This window comes from Martes martes, assembly GCF_963455335.1.
Source record: "Martes martes genome assembly, chromosome: 10".
Classification (NCBI taxonomy): domain Eukaryota; kingdom Metazoa; phylum Chordata; class Mammalia; order Carnivora; family Mustelidae; genus Martes; species Martes martes.
This window is the reverse complement of record NC_137898.1, coordinates 43,561,107-43,575,572: the sequence shown is the minus strand read 5'-3', so window position 1 is coordinate 43,575,572 and position 14,466 is coordinate 43,561,107. Positions and strand designations below refer to the sequence as shown.

General features: G+C 44.0%; 1 protein-coding gene and 1 long non-coding RNA gene across 3 annotated transcripts in view; both read right to left on the bottom strand.

The window, feature by feature from the left end:
- The window catches only part of SERGEF (secretion regulating guanine nucleotide exchange factor), a 219,698-nt gene that overhangs the window by 151,765 nt on the left and 53,467 nt on the right, over positions 1-14,466 (bottom strand). The window lies entirely within an intron of this gene.
- On the bottom strand, positions 7,603-14,167 carry LOC308351333. The gene is made up of 3 exons (XR_013967576.1): positions 13,859-14,167; positions 9,669-9,772; positions 7,603-7,858 (listed from the first exon to the last, which is right to left on the bottom strand). It is a non-coding gene; the product is annotated as an uncharacterized lncRNA (long non-coding RNA).

The following is a 14,466-nucleotide window of genomic DNA, read 5'->3' as shown; positions in this document are numbered from 1 at the left end:
CTTTAAAGAAATATCTATTCAAGTTTTTTGCCCATTCTTTAATCAAGTTATATGTATTTTTTTGTTGACATACTATAGTTTTATAGCAAATCTTCAAGTCAGGAAATGTGAATCCTCCTAATTTACTCCTTTTCAAGATTCCTTTGGCTATTTAAGGTCCCTTACATTTCCATATACGTGTTAGAGTCAGGTTGTCGATCTCTACCTCTAAAAAAGCCTTCTGGGATTTTGAATGGGATTGCTTTAATCTACAAATCTATTTGGGGAGAACTGACAGTAACATTGAGTCTTTCAATCCATGAACATGATACTCCTCTCCATTCATTTATGCCTTCTTTAACTTCTCACAGCACTGTTTTATAATTTTTATGTATAGGTCTTCCATATTCTTCTGTTAAGTTTATTACCTAAATATTTTATGCTTTATAATATCATTTAAAAAGAAATTGTTTTTCTTTAATTTTTATTTACTTTTTTTAAGTAGGCTCCACACCTAGTGTAGAGCCCAACACGGGGCTTGAATTCATGACCCCAAGATCAAGACCAGAACTGACATCAAGAATCAGACACTTAACTCATTGAGCCACCCAGGTACCCCAAAAATTCCTTTTTAAAGATCTTCCAATTATTTGCTACTGCTACATAAAAAATATAATCAATTTCTGAATGTAGACTTTGTACTCCATTAAATTCACCTATTTTATAGATTCCTCATGATTTTCTATGTCAACAATCATGCCATCTGTGAACAAAAAGAGATTTGTTTATTCTTTTCTTTTCTTAAGATTTTATTTATTTATTTGAGAGAATGAGCGTGAGTACAAGCTGGGGAGGGGCTGATGAGGAGAGGGAGAAGCAGGGTCCCTGCAGGGAGTCCAACATGGGCCCAATCCCAGGCTCCCGGAATCATGACCTGAGCCTGCTTAACCTACTGAGCCACCCAAGCACCCCCTGCTTATTCTTTTCTGACTGTTAAGACTTTTGTTGCTTTGTCTAACTTTATGGCACTCACTAGAACCTCTATCCAGTATGATGTTGAACAAAAAAGATAAGAGAAAACATATTTGCCTTATTCTAATCTTAGGAGAAACACTTTCCATTTTTCACAATTATGACATTTGCATTTTATTTTTTTTAATTTATTTATCTGAAAGAGAGAGAGAGATCACAAGTAGGCAGAGAAGCAGGCAGAGGGAAGGGGAAGCAGGCTTCCCACTGAGCAGAGAGTGGGGCTGATGTGGGGCTCAATCCTAGGACCCTGAGATCATGACCTGAGCCGAAGGCAGAGGCTTAACCCACTGAGCCACCCAGGTGCCCCGACATTTGCATTTTATAAATGTTCCTTATTAGATTGTGGAACTTTCCTTCTATTTTTTTTTTTTAAGTAGGCTCCATGCCCAGTGTAGAGCCCAACACCCCAAGACCAAAACCTGAGCTGAGATCAAGAGTTGGATGCTCAACTGACTGAGTTACACAGGCATCCTACTTCCCTTCTATTTCTAATTTGCCAAGAGTTTTTATCACAAATGCATGTCAAATTTTTTTCCAGCTTTACTGAGGTATAGTTGATGAATAAAAATTGTATATATTAAAGATAAACAAAGAGATTTGATATAGACATATACTGTGAAATCATTAACACAATCAAACTAACACATCCATCACTTCACCTCACAGTTACTATTTTTGTGTGTTATGTGTGTGGAAAGAATACTTAAGATCACTTTTAGCAAATTTCAAACACATAATACAGTATTATTAACTATAGTCACCATACTACACATTGGTCTCCAGAACTTATTCGTCCCACATAACTGGACCTTTCGTACCCTTTGCCCAACAACTCCCTATTTTTCCACATGGCAACCACCGTTCTACTTTGCTTTTATGACTTCAACTTTTCTAGATTCCACATTTAAGTGAGATCATGCAGTATTTGCCTTTTTGTGTTTGGCTTATTTCACTTAGCATAATGTCCTCCAGATTCATCCATATTGTCACAAATGGCAGGGTTTCCTCTTTTTTAAGGATGTATAATATTCTTTTGTGTGTGTATGAAAGAGAGAGACATTTTCTTTAGCCATTCATCCATCATATCTTAGCTACTGTGAATAATGCTGCAATAAACATGGAAGTGCTGATACCTCTTCAAGATACTGATTTCAGGGGCACGTGGGTGGCTCGGTCATTGAGTGTCTGCCTTTGGCTCAGGTCACGATTGGGATCGAGCCCCGCATGGGGCTCCCTGCTCAGTGGGAAGCCTGCTTCTCCCTCTCCCACTTCCCCTGCTTGTGTTCCTTCTCTCACTGTGTCTCTCTCTCACTGTGTCTCACTAATATATTCTGTCAAATAAACAAATAAAATATTTTTTAAAAATAAAGATGCTGATTTCATTTCCTTTGGATATATACCCAGAAGTGGGATTGTTGGATCATACAGTAGTTCTATCTTTAAATTTTAAGTTTTTGAGAAAACATCATACTGTTTTCCATAATACATGTACCAATTTACATTCCCACTAATTAAGTACAAGGTTTTCCTTTTCCTTGTCAACATTTGTTATCTCTTGTCTTACTGTCTTTCTTGTCTTATACCTAAGATGTATACAGTGATATCACATTGTAATTTTCTTGCTGTTTTTTTCTGCATCTAATAAAATGATTATATGATTTTTCTTCTTTATTTTGTTAGTATGGAGAATTATATTTTTTTTTTCCAAATGTTAAAGTAAGTTTTCATTCCTGGGATAACACAACTTGGTCATGGATGAATTATCCTTTTTATATACTGCCAGATTTGATTTGCTAATACTTTGTTAAAGATGTTTCTATCAATGTTTATGAGAGACTCTAATCTGTAGTTTTCTTTTTTTGTAATTTCTTTGTTGGGTTCACAAAATAGGTTGGGAAGTGTTCACTCCTCTTTCCCTACTTTCTGAAAGAATTTGTGTAAAACTGTGTTTTTCCCTTAAATATCTGATAAAAATTACCGGTTAAACCATCCAGGCCTGGAAGGTTCTTTGTAGGAAAGTTTTCAATAATGAATTGATTTCTTTAACAAATATATAGTTGTTCAGATTTTCTATTTCATCTTGTGTCAGTTTTGGTTAAATTGAAATTTTTTTTCAAAAATTTATCCATTTTATCTAATTTGTCAAATTTATTGGCACAATAGTGTTCAGAATATTTCTTTAGTATCCTTTAATGTCTATAGAGTCTGTAGTGACATACATGCGCTCATTACTGGATACTGGTATTTTATGATCTCTTTCTCTTTTGCCTTATCTGTTCAGCTAGGGCTTCATCAATTTTGTTGAGCTTTTCAAAGAATTGCTTTCGGTTTTGTCATTTTTCTCTATTTTTGTCTGTCTTCTATTTCATTAATTTCTGCTCTTACCTTTATTATTTCCTTCTTTCTACTCTGCATTTACTTTTCCTTTTTCAGGATCTAAAGACAGAACATGAAGCCACTGAATCTTTTCCTTTCTTTTTCTGTATTTTTCTAATACATGCATTTAAAGGCATTTAAAGACATAAACTTCCTTCAAAGCACTGCTTCAGCTATATTCTACCAATATTGAAGTGTTCTATTTTTATTATCATTCACTATGAAGTTTTAAAAAATCTTTCCATTTTGAAATAAATTCAGAGAAAAGTTATAAGAACTATATGAAAAACTCCTATTTACCCTTTACTTATTTCATATTCCCCAGATATTACCATTTACCATCTTTGCTCTGTATTACCTTCTCTCCTTTTCTCCAATTTTTTTCTGAACTACCTGTGAGGAATTTGGCAAACTGATGCACTACCACTCCAAGATACATCAGTGTATTTGTCAACCAAGCTGTCAACACTCTATACATAGCAACAACTCAACCATAAAACTAAAAAGTTAACACTGGTACGTAACCACCAACAAAACTGCAGATTCCATTTAGGTTTCACCAATTGTTCCTATGGTGTCCTTTACAACAAAAGAATCCATGCATTTCATTTAGTTGCCCAGTCGCTTTAGAGTTCTTTTGATCTGAAACTATTCCTCAGACTTTCCTTGACCCTCAGGACCTTAATTTTGTGAAGAATGGGCCTGCTTTTGGTCACTCTCCAGTTCCTTCAGCTGGTTCTTTTTTATCTTTTGTCTGAGTTTACAGTTGTTTTCTTTGGAAGGTTGGTCCAAAAGAACTACTCCACCAAAACCAGAAATGGAATCAAGATGGAATTTAATCCTCTTCTGACCACAGATCCCACCTGAAAAGCGCGCCTGTCTTTGTTTGACTAGCATGACAGTTCTTCTATCTATGAAACAGGCACAGTTCCATTATGCAGCCTCATAGCATTTCATATAATTTTCCCAAATATCTATCTTTATTATTATTATTAAGTGATGCCTATATCGTTAAAAAATTAGAAAGTACAGAAAGGTACCAAATGAAAAGAAAAAGTCCCCCTCCTAACATTAAGAAGAATTGCATTTAATGGGACAAATCTCTCTCTAACACTAGGCTTGGCACACCAGTGATAGGAAAAATAAAGGAAACTCTGGCCAGGAATCAAAAGATCTAAGTTTCCAGTCCTAATCTCCAACTCCAAAAACGGCTTTAGGTACATTACTTATGCACGCAAAAAGTATTTACTCAGCTCCTAGTAGCATATTTAACTATTCCATGCCTCAGTTTTCTGAGAAATGCACATAGCACTATCCATCTTTTCTATTTGTCTCATAGGCAGGAGAAAAATGATGCAATATTGTGTGTTTGAATTGCTAAAAGTTGAAAGCATAATACAAATGTAATAATATATCAGGTATTAAACCTCTAGAAAAATTAACCATGGAAATCAAAAGCCTTAGTTGGAATACAGGAGACAAATTAAAGATGACATGGCAATGGAAGAATCTATACTATTTAGTTTCATACTATTATACTATCTATACCTCTACTGTCCAATACAGTAGCTACCGTACATATAGCCATCTAAATCTGAATTAAAATAAATGTAAAATTCAGTTCCTCTGTCACACTAGCCACATTTCAAGTGCTCAGTAGCCACAGGTGGTTATCAGCTACTGTACTGGACTGATACAGACCATTTTAATTATAATAGAAAGTTTGACTGGACAGTACTGACCCATTTACACTCTGTATATTCTTCATTGCCTGATATTAATGTTGTTGCTGAGGAATGAATACATAGCAGCTAGCCTTCCTCTATAAGACAAAACAAAAATTCTCAAAGCTAAAAGAAATCCACATAGGTAAGAGTGCTAACCAAAGCAGAACGGTACCGGGCTTAGTGCTGTGGAAGACCCCTAGAACTGGTTCTCATCAGAGAGATTAGGAAACCGAAGCCCGGGGAAGCAGGGTCTCTGGCCCCAGGTGCCACAGTGAATTCACATTAGAGTTCAACATGGAATCCTGGTATATCATAGCATAGGCCTGGCAATAGGCTCTGTCACTTATTAGCTACATAGCCTTGGATGGGTAACCACCCCTGAGCCTCACTCTCATCATCTGCAAACTGAGGAATAATAATCCCAACTCTGCTGGGTTGTCATGAAGATTAAAGAGATGATGTCTCGAAAGCACTTGGCAGAAAACCTGGCACCCCACCGGGACTTGGTGAATGCCACCTGCTGTCATCATTAGCGAATATACTGCTCTTTCCACTGTACCACAAGCTGAGCAGGGAGGCTTTGGCCACCAGATGCATCATCGTCACAGAGCTGGGGAGTGTAGGAAGGAACAGGGAAATGATGCAGCTTGGCAAAATGCACCAGGGGAGCAGAATGATAAATGCATTGTACGGCAGCAGCTACAGAACTGCGCCGGCAAGTCCCCATGCCGTAGCAGAAATTTCACCTTGAGGGGTGCAAAGGAAAATGTACCATTTGCATGCCTCTGTGTTCTTACCTTTAAAAAAGGCATGTGAGGGATGGAGCCCCACAGACGGAGGAAGATGTTTATGTTTCTATAACCCTCATGCTGAGACAACCGGAGGAGTCAGCATTCTGTTTTTGTTCTTCTCCCTCCAGAAGTAATATATCACAATTCTGTTAGCTACAAACACAGCGATCCCACCACAGGCCTCTCCAAGCTGGCTTCAGGGTAGGTGGAGCTCTCCCCAAGGCTTCTCTAGGTCCCTCCTGTGTGCCCTAGGCCCTCACCCCCTGCCCAGCAGGGCGTGAGATCCAAAACAATCGTAAAATACAGTGTCCACTCTGCAGCACCACACGCTGTCTTCTGGAAGACCCACCACCACACATGAGGCAATCAGATGTTAGAGGAAAGTCAAATAGCAGCAAGTGACTCGGACTCTAAGTGATAAGAGTTTTCCATTCCATTCTATAACAAATCCTAACCACATGCTTTCTGACAGGCACTACGCCCTGCACGGATGATACGGCTGCAACCAAGACATAGTATCTGTCCTTGAGTAGATTCTACTTGAAATGGTAACTGGAATTGTCCACCAGAAATTCAACTGGGTAAACTCTAATCTGAGCCTTGTGAAATTTGGATTTGCAGGTAAGGGAACTGGGGTTGGGATATTCCAAAACTCATCCTTGCTGCCACTCTGAATGGAAACAGAAGCCCAAGAAGGGACCATGAGGAATTACAGTATCTTTTCTCAGCTCTTCAAAGGCACACTGCTTTGTCGCAGCTTTAAAGTGGCAGTTTCTGAGGAAGGAAAGCCACTCAGCTGTCCTGTGCACCTGCCCCAGCCTGTGCCTCGGCTCCAAAGAGACAAGAATGAGTTGTTGCAGGCTCTACCTCTCCCGGCACCAGTGGGGCAAGCACCGTTCACAGTCACCTCTTTCTCCTCCAGCCTGGTAAGCCACCATCCAGGCACCTGTATGTCCTCTAACCACAACACTGCCACCATGTTAGCTCTATTTCCTAGCTGTGTCCTTAGACAAGTTACTTCACAAGTTTCAGTTTCCTCATCTACAAAACGGGGATAAAACCATACGTGATTCCCCGGCATCAGTAAGAACTGAAAGTGATCATTACACAGTGCTAAGCGCCACACATGGTACACAGTCAATGACCAACAGATAGGAGCTATCATTATTGTTTCTAAAAAATCCTGTTGTTTCCAATCAAGTCTCCATTAACTGGTTATTCAAGCCTCCCAACACCATCCTCAGAAAGAACCAGCCTCTTCCTATAGACCCTTCAGGAGCCTAAAAAGAATCTTCTCAACCACAAAACTCAGTCTAGTCCAGCTTTTAAACGTCATCTGCTTGCAGAAGCTCTCCCAAAGACTCAAGGAACTCAGCCAACAACTCTTCCCTGATACCGTCTCTAGATCTCTGGTCACAAATCCTCAGCTCTGACCTGTAGGAGATTTATACTATCAATCACACCCCATTTAGACAGCTTCAGAAGTTTGTGCCCTCCCTGTTGTCATATTCCAAGTCCACAGCTTGAAAGCATCCTGGGTACTCAAACAAGTACTGATGGGTTAAGAGAAACACAAGAATCATGGAAATGACTCACATCAAATTCCAGCTCTAGGATAACAGATAACAATTTCCAAAGAGTTATAAGAAATCAAAGTTTCCTGAAAACCCAGAGAAGGTTGGACATGACAAAGAAATCCAGTAATATAACTTACATTTATTGCTTCATAGTTTACAAAATGCTTTCACATTCACAACATCTTTTTGACAACAACTTGGAAAGATAGGCCAAATAAGTATTAATATGCAGACATCAAATCTGAGGCTCAGAGAAGTAAAGCAGATTGTCCAAGAATGAAACCACAACATTAAGTCTCTTGATCCGTCCAAGTCCTTCTTCTGTTTGTTGTTCCTTGATACATACTCTATCTTCAAATGATATGCATGCTCCAGGCTATTAATAAAAAAAAAAAACTCACTCAAAGGGAATCACGTGAAATAAAACCACAAAGAAGATCCTCAAGAATGACTAAATTACCTTTTTGGAGTAAGGAATGTTCCTCACACAATCCTGGAGCTACTGGCTACCCGACCTACATTTTGTACACTGTGCCCAATCAGCCGGGTCTCCTGAAATGGCAAGGTCCTCACGGGAGCTACCAGCAGCCTCCTGGTGCCTGCGAGAGGGCTCCCACCCTGCCTCCTGCTTCCCTTTCCCCTTCCACTTCTGGCCTCTGTGAAAAGCCAAAAGCTTCACAATTCATTGTAACAGCAGCTGCTCCTTTCACAAAGATTTCTTCTATTTCTGCTCCCCACAGCCAGTCTCCCCCAGTGCTGGGTGATACCATGCATTCAGGGAAAAAAGCTCCCTTCCAGTCATCTGAAGGTGCAGAAGGTCCCTACCACAGGGCTCCCACAGAGAGAGCCACTGCAACACAAAAGGGAGTTACATAATCACGCAAAGACTAACTCCCCCTTCTCATCATAATTTGGTGGTCCCTCCACCAATGAGGTCCTGGGGCTCTGAGGGCTACCTCCAAACAGAATGGCCTGGTTTTGTTTCCTTGTTCGTGACGAGAGCAATGTTTTCTCTTTATCTACCTCAAATAAGGGGTGCCTACCAGGCAAGGCCTCAGCGGCTCAGGACACTGCAGGCCAAGAAGAGGCTGGAACTCCATGGGAATAACCTTTGGAAAGAGGCAAGGCTACGGGGCTGGCTCCTGAAACAGCCATCCAATATAAAGTACCCAGAGGGGCCTGGCAGAGAGAGAGCTGATTGGGGCCAGTGTCAACACCAAAAAGGGCCTCCAAGCAGGAAGCTCCAAGCAGCAGCAACCCTCCAAATCGAGCACATGGCATCTTACTGAGGAATCCGCCATTCAGAACAAGGTCCCAGACAGCGCTCAGGGTCCAGGACACAGAGTCCAGTCCCTGGGCAATGAGATTGGCAAAATCCATGCCCTGCTCAGAGTAGAGAGTTCACGTACAAGCAGAACTGGCACAGAGGTCCAGCTGTCTAAATGGGGCTGGTGTGGGATGGAGAAGGCGCTGAAGAAACACAAAAGGAAGGCCATGGTTCATCAACCAGCACCCAACAAACTCCAGATCTGGAATCTTGAGAGGGCTCAGGGACAAGGAAGGTGGATGGAAGGTGGACTAGAGCTTCAGGGACAGCAACTAACAGAGCCAAGGAAAGTGGGTAATGACACTAAATAAAGAAAAATTCAATCTAGAAAGAAAAAAGAAGCATGTTTGTCAGGCCAGATGGCAGGAATACTGAGATGAATGTAAGACGTGATCTTTGTTACCCACTGGGGGATGAGCAGCAATTGTCCAAGCAGCCAAGGGCAAACGGACGCAGAAGAATGGGACTGTGCAAAAACTCAGACGTATCAAACATCATGATAATTCTGTTGGTTCAGAATAGATGAGGTGCAGAATGCAAGGGAGAGACTAGTAGAAGGTGAGGCTGGGTGTTCTGACAGGGGCAGGATCAAGAAGAGTTTATGTCAAGCTGGAGATTTTGGACTTCATCCCAGATGGGAAGCCACTGGAAAGTAAGGGCACATGTTCATCCCTGTAACAAGTATCTGCTGAGCACCTACTATGTGCCAGCCACTAATCAAGGTGATAGGGATTCCATGGTGAACAAGGCCCACAACACCCTGGAATTTATGCTCTAATAACCCCATTCTTCGCACACTGGCCGTGGGGATTACAGATTATGTTTCTCCTTCCCCTTGAGGGTAGAGGCGAGGTCTTACCTTCTTCCATTTCCTAAAGGCTTGGCTGAGTTTCTTCTACACAATAGGTTTCCAATAAATGTTTATTGTGGGAATGAATTTTTTTTTCTGTATTTTCTAAGAGTCTTAAAAAACAAAAAGGTAAGAACATCACAAAATTAGATTTATTTTTTTTTAAGATTTTTTATTTATTTATTTGACAAACAGAGATCACAATTAGGCAGAGATCACAATTAGGCAGAGAGGCAGGCAGAGAGAGAGGAAGGGAAGCAGGCTCCCCACTGAGCAGAGAGCCCGATGAGGGGCTTGATCCCAGGACTCCGGGATCATGACCTGAGCTGAAGGCAGAGGCCTTAACCCACTGAGCCACCCAGGCGCCCCAGATTTATATTTTAGTATATCATTCCAACAGCCTGTTGGGGCAGCTGGGATGAGGCCAAACTAGAGACAAGGGGTTCTCACTTGAGAGACAGCCACTGAAGTTAGGTGGTAGATAATGGGGGTCTAGGCCAGAGGGACAGTGGCAGAGATGGAGGCAGCCTTAGTCCTCTGGCCAACCAGCCCTCACAGAGCTCACACTTCTCCCATCAAACCGCCGCAGCCTCCTTGAAACCCTCACCGGCTTCTGTTTTCCCTCTAAACCTCTGCATGGTTTACTTCTACCCTGGGACAGCCCAGTTTTCAAGGTCAAATGCAACAAAAGACAGCTGGTCAGTTCCAGGGTGAACGTGGGTGCAGCCTGGGGCAGTTGTCATGCTGCAGAGCACGGTGGTGACACGTGAGGTCACTGGGACTATAAATCAGTGCTGATGAATTTCCTCTGCAGCTGGGACAAAGCAAGCCAGAAGCATCCTTGCTGTCAACACTGATGGCTAACCTCAACAGGAATCCATGTTCTGTGGCACTCCGCGGAGACTGGCCATGGATTACCAAGCCTCTGGCCTCCATTATGTTCACTGGTTCTGATTCCAAGATGTGTTTATCAGAATATCCAGGACAGTTCTGTGTAGCTCCTTAGATCTCAAGTGATTAAAGACAGGAGAGGAGCTCTGACCCATACTTATCACAAAACCCGTATCCGAAACACAGAGCGCCTAGTATGCTATGAACCTAATAGCATCTGTACAGCACTTGAGAGTTTATAAAAACCCTTCTCTATCTTATTTGCATACTCCAATAATCCTGTGGGCAAGATATAGCAGATATTATTACTCCCACTTTGGAGAGGTCTGACTGACCCAATGTCACAGGGATTGTGGGTGACAGAGCAGAAATTCCATCCCAGGTCTCACTCCACGTTCAAGACTGCCCCTCAGACCTCCCCCGCCCAGCGAGCACTATGGTTTCCCAGAGTCGTGGGTTAACCTCACTGCCCTGGTCCTTGCTGAGGCTATCTTCTTCCTCCTGCTGTTCTCAGAAGACACTGACCCGGACTGCAAGTCTGGAGAGGGCCACCGCTCTCACTACCACCTAGTGAGAGCCAGAGCCAAAGCCAGAGCCCAGGGCCATGTTGGCGTCAGAACTGTCCCAAGAGGAAGCTGTTGGTAGATGGGGCTGGCGATGAGAATGAGGGCTCCAAGTGCCAGGTTATAGCCCCGGCACTGTGTCACCATGTGCCATGTAACCCAGGGCTCATGACAGCTTTCTCTCGGAACTCTTGTCCCTCACCCCTAGCATGAGGGTGGCCACCACTGCCCTGGCCCACCAGTGCCAATAATGGTGTCTCTCTTCTGTCATTTCCAGCCAGCTGCCAGACTGTGATGGATGGACTCGCTATAGAGTAAAACCAACTCATCCCTGTTCGGAGGCCTCCCCAAATTAACCTCATCATGCCAGCAAACAATCTGGCTTTCAATCTAGCCAGGACAACTGAAGCCACCCATCAGGGGCTCTCGCCCTCTTCTCAACACACTCACACCAGTCCCTTGCTGTGGATGAAGCTGGGCCCTCATCACACATGGATAAGTAAGACAGCATCTATGCTCAGGGCGCCTGGGTGGCTTGGTGTGTTAAAGCCTCTGCCTTCGGCTCAGGTCATGATCCCAGGGTCCTGGGATCGAGCCCCGCATCGGGCTCTCTGCTCGGCAGGGAGCCTGCTTCTTCCTCTCTCTGCCTGCCTCTCTGACTACTTGTCTGTCAAACAAATAAATAAAATAAAATAAAATAAAATCTTAAAAAAAAAAAAAGACAGCATCTATGCTCAAAGAACTCAATGTCTGATTTAGAGACGGACATATTACTAACTACTGCAGCGTTTAAATACCATGTGACAGCTTGGGCAGCAACCTGGTCTTTGCTCTGTGAATTCTTGGCACCTTGCACTGTGCACGGCCCACACTGGGATGCAGTAAACATTTATTGAATAAATAAATAAAACTAAGACATAACATGATGACAGAAGATATAGACACACTTCAAAGAAAGCATTTCTCTTCTCCACCTCAAAAATTCCATCTTCACATGTCCCCTTTCCTCTTGACTCCTGTACTAGGAGAAAGTATCCTTGCGTCTTGTTAGAACTCATCCCTTCACAGAGACTCCAAGCCTCTCTCATCTCCCCGGGTGCCTTGCTCCAGCTGTGCCCTCGGCCTCCTGCATCTTTGCTCACAGCTCAGGCTCGCTCGCTCTCTCTCTCACTCACTCTCTTGCTCATGCCTTCCATCGGCCTTCGCACACACTCCAGTTTCCCCACACTCACAAAACGAACTCGAACCAAGCCCTCCTCCCAGTTGCTGAACTTGTTCTCTCATCCTTCTTTGGCCACTGAATCTCTGGGCAAGGTTGTTCACACCTACTGCCTGCATTTCTCACCATCCCCTCATTCCCTGTGTCCCAGCTCGAGCCTCTCAGAGGTGTCACCACAACCTCCCAGCCGTCTTTTCTCAGCCTCTGACCTCCCTGACCTCCTTGTTGAAATTTCCTTCGCTTCTGAGAACGCTGCCGTTCCTGGCTGGCTTTCTCCTTCTCTTGTCGATACACAGTCTCTATCTGGCTGCTCTTCCTCTGCTTTCCTCCTAATGCGAGTTCTTGCCAAGATTCCCCTGTTATTTTGCATTAGCTCCCTTGAGAAATAATTTCATGTCAAAGCTTCCAATTTAGGAAGCTTTTCCAGTCACCACCTCCCACCCCAACCACCCCCCACCCCAACCCTGCAGGATCCAACAGAACCGGAGGGGCTGAAAATGCAAGGAAGAGGAGGTCCCCAAGTTCATGGTTGGGATGAGATTGTTGTCAGACGCTCTCTTACAGCCTTTGTCACCTTCAGCTGGTCCTGTAATGAACTGATCTTAGCCCGGCCACTAGCTGACAAGCCCCTAAGATGGGAACTCTTCCACCCTTCCCTGCTCCCCGTATTTGCCTAATGTAGTGCCCAGACAGACAGGCATATGTAAGCATCTGCTGGAGGAAAGACTGACAACCAGAGGTGCACATGCATGGCAGCACTTGGTAAGCTGTGAAGCCCTAAAGGACAATAAGCCTCATCCTCAGCAGACTCTGTAAGAAACTTCTAGGCTGTTTGAGTCTATTACAGGGTCAGACACTGTTCTCTGGCTCCACAGGACACATGATGCCCAAATGCCTGAAAACACGCAAATGCCTATTCCGGCCCGGGCCCGGGCCTGGGAAGCGCGGACTATAGGGGCGAGCGCAGAGGACCTGAAGAGGGCCATGTATCTCTGAAACTTTTCTTTCATTCTGTTTTCATTTATTCAGTCAGCAAACATCCACTGAGCACCCACGAGGTGCCGGGAGCTATTCTAGACCCTAGGAACAGAGCTTTGGAGGAGACAGACAAGGCCCTTGCACTCCTAGATCTGAAAGTTTCGCGCGAGGAGATGGTGAATACACACAAGTAAGACAAAAGTGGACGGTACAGAAGGGCTGGCTGTGTCGCATCCTTTCCCACCTCTTTCCAACGAAACAGCCCTGGCTGTTGGCTCCCCTCTCTCTCCTGAGTGTTCCCACGGACAATGCCCGGCTGAGGCTCTGATGCGTGCTTGTGTGAGGACTCCTCCTGTCAGGCCAGCAGCTGCACACAGAAGTGCCGCTGTTCTCACCTCCCAACGAAACCGTCATCGCGGGAACACTGCTCCCCTCCTTGGGGAGGCCTCTGGAGCCTGCTGCACTGGAAGGGCTGGGCCGCGGGGGCTGCACGGGCTCCGAGACCTCACGCTCCTCTAAGAACGGCAGTGACAAAAGCGATTACTTACCGGAGAGCTACTTGGGAATGCTTTTTTCGGGTTGTGTTCAATTCTGTCAGAACCCTCCAGACTCAGCTGATTCTGGTGGTAGATTTCTGTGTTATTGAGGGCACCGAAGTCCCACAGTCTTGACACAAACTTAAAATTAGAAACGCATTAAATATAGGAAAGGAGGAAGGTCATTCAGGAAGGGCAGCATTCCGAGGGAGCTGCAGGACAAAGACGCCCTGGAAACTTCCAGGTTCGTTAATGGGTTTTACACAGCATTCGAGTGGTATTTCTCCTTCTGAAATAACCCTGTGGAAAGCGTAGGGGACTGGCTCAAACCTCAGCTAGCACCGCCGAGTGAGTGACTCTGCAGACTAAAAATAGCTGCTTTCCCACTCGCTCTGACAGCTCTCACCCAGACCCAGCGCACAGGTAGGCCCTCCAACAAATACTTCCAGTCCTGCAGCAAAGTCAGGGTTGATGGCTTCTGGGCTTAACAAGTACCCAATCCTTGGTTCAACTCTTGTTTATTTCCATGTTTCCTGCTCTTGCTCCAAGGGCTGTGTGTGCGTGTGTGTGCCTGTGTGCACACGCGTGCACATGTGCCCTGAGCTCCCTGACTGGGATTC